We start from the raw sequence: 3,224 nt of genomic DNA, 5'->3' as shown, positions 1-3,224 counted from the left end.
GAAGGTTCTAGGCATCACAGTTCGTCTTTTAATGTATCTATTGTTACTCAGTATGTTATCGTCATAGTCACTGTTCCACATAATTTCACTTTCTTCTTATTCCAGTTTGATCATTTGTCCAGTTTCAAATCCTTTCTAATGGCTGTTAATGATGGTCTTCTCTACTGTTGGCAGTGATTGTTCATCCACATACTTCAAACACACTGAACTCCATGTGTTCTTTGTCTGTCTACTGCAGAACTGTTTGTGATGCTGCATCAGCACTGACCCTACAGCAAAAAAAATATCTAAAACAAAACTTAGTACTGGGTTTTGCACTAGAAGTATATTTCCCAATGTTTGATATATATTATCTCTAATGTTTGTAATATTTGATTGTTTGCTTGTTTTCATTGTGGTTGTTATCAGTTCACCAGTGGCGATTTCTCATAGACTGCAAGGGAGGCCCGGCTTCCTCTAAAATTACGAAAATTAAATGGTTAAATTTGTTCGGTTGTGTTGTGTGTGACATTTTATTGGCTACAAATGTGTTAGAACACGTTCATCTTAAAGATGAGTTCATTCAAATCAGCTTTATCACAAATCAACGGACGCGATGTTGTTCACTTCTCATTCATTCAAGTTGCGCTGTTTTCTCATACATCTCTGCTCAGTGCATTTGTCCGTAGACTGCGGGCGTCTCTGGGCTTCAATGGGACTGAATGGAACAGTTTTTTTCATTGCCTCAAAACTGGACGGTAATTGGATAAATGCCATGATGTTGTCCCACCCCCGGACACCGGGCGTCTCTGGGGGTGAATGGAGCTGTGGGCGGAGCTCGGCCGGGCTGGACGCCAGAATCCCACCTGCTGATTGGAGGATCAGTCGAAAGGCTGAATCCCGTTTGATTGACAGCTGTTTTCAGATCTACTCCTTCACTGACACAGTTCAGTTTAATACCGTCACACATTCTGCTGTGAAATCAAGAGAGAAACCACTACGAAATTACTCGTTCATTTCTTGCACTGTAAATAAAACACACTCATTGGACTTCCTTGTTTCAATTTAACATAATTTCAGCATTTTCTTGTTTCAGTTACATAATTTAATCATTTCTTGTTCGAGTTTAATATTGTTTTGTAGATAGTTAAATCAGTCAAACTGTCGGCTAGGTCGGAGTGAAAGGAGCATCTGTAGTTTAAAAAGGCTGAAGTCTTACACCCACAACACAATGGGCCAAGGCAATCTAAGCAGAGAGGACACTGGTCCAGTCCCTGGAAAAGACGCCTACTTGGTACGATAAGGTCACTGACCATTTTCTTAAAAAGGAACGGAGGGCCGAATGTATGTTTAAATAACTTGACTTTTTTTTTTTTTTGATGTAAGCTGACAATGAGCTTCCCCTGTCTGAAAGACGAGCAGCCGCCGCTGCAGTTCACCAAATTCTATAAAGCCCTGTGAGGTGACCTTGTTGTGATACTAGGCTCTACAAATAAAATTGAATTGAATAATACCATGTAATACATATCTTGAATAAACAGCTGTTAATGAAGCTGCAGTTAAAAGAGTTGCAGATAAGCACTGAGATGTCCCCACCCTTTCACTATGAGTCTTATATCCACATATTTATGACTCTGATCAAACATGATGTGTGCTCTGTCTGGGTTCTGTGACACTGACACAATGGGATGTCCTTCAGTGCAGGTGTTTCCACCATGTTAGTCTCTGGGAATAGGAAAAGTACAGCACATTACATGAATTAGTTTGTTTCTTATTGTTTCCACATCAGGAGTAAAACATAGATTACACTGACTTAATAGAAGAGGTGAGTCATCTGTTTGTGTGTAGCCCCCAGATAAAAACAACACTGTGCAGGATGTGGTTCCGTATAAAAACACGGTGATTCCAGTTACATCTGCTCTACTCTCATTTACTGCAGACGTCTTTTTCTCTTACTTTTTCTAACATACATACTGGAGTGATTAAAGCTGTATAACATCAACAGGACACTAAGGGTGTTCATCCAGAACTCGATGAGACTACAGAAGACTGGAGGACAACTCAAAGACAGCTGTAAGTCTCTGGGAATAGGAAAAGTACAGCACATTACATTCATTTGTTTGTTTGTTTTTGTTTTCGCATCAGGAGTAAACCATAGATTGCACTGACTTACATAAATCAGCAGAGGGTGCAAAGTGCAAAACAGCTGTATTTTAATTGAAGAGGTGAGTCATCTTTTTGGCCTGTGTGTGTAGACCTCTGTTTTCTTTTTCATGGGTTCGTTCAAGCAAACAGAGGTGATGTCCTGTCCCTTCCTTTTGTGCCTCATGGGAACTTAGTAAAATATATATATTTTTAATTACAGACAATACCAAAACACTAAAAAAATTTTTTATTGTATTTAAATTATGCATATGATTTTCACATATGATGTTTGTCAGTGTTGAAAGGTCATTTTACAAGTCAAGAAAGTTGCAGTTTTTAGTAAAATTGTATTCGTATTTGTGATGATACATAAATACAAGGACTACACATCTATAAGTGATGTCTCTCCCCTTGATCTGCTCAGAGTCACTGAAGATGTCTCTGCCACTTCGACTTGACCAGACTCTATTGATTTTTCACCTCCTTAACCTCCTAAGACCCAGCTATGGGTTTTCTGTCCACATTTGTGGACAAGAGTTTCACAACTTTATACAAAAAAAAGAAAAGAAAACTGTCCACCACACAGGACATTCCATTAAAATTTCAAAAACTGCATCTGAAAAAACTGTTGCATCATGATGTTTCCACTTATTTAATAAAAAACTAAAAAAAGCTTGTACTTCGCTGATATTTCCTGGGTTTCAGGAGGTTAAATACTTTTTCACCCAGTTCTTGACAAATGAGGTGAAATTATTCCAGGTGATTTGGTTTTGATGACCTGTATCACATGACATGATGAACTGACAACATGTGCAGGGTGTACCCCGCCTTCACCCATAAGTAGCTGGGATAGGCTCCAGTGAACCCTGTGACCTTAATGAGGATAAAAGTGGGTTCAGAAAATGAATGATTGAAGTCACTTTCTTAATTTGTAAAACTGTATGTTAAATATAGACTTCATATGTGTAAATGATGCCATTATTCCAACTGGATCAAACAGTTACAGTATTTGTCTGCTGTTCATATTTCTTGCAAAGTTCGGTGACACCGAACATCACCAAAAATTGATCATTCTCTTCCTCACTTGACCTTCCCAGCCT

Source organism: Sphaeramia orbicularis, chromosome 8 (genome assembly GCF_902148855.1).
Source record: "Sphaeramia orbicularis chromosome 8, fSphaOr1.1, whole genome shotgun sequence".
Classification (NCBI taxonomy): Eukaryota; Metazoa; Chordata; class Actinopteri; order Kurtiformes; family Apogonidae; genus Sphaeramia; species Sphaeramia orbicularis.
The sequence above is the reverse complement of the archived record's forward strand: the minus strand, read 5'-3'. Positions refer to the sequence as shown.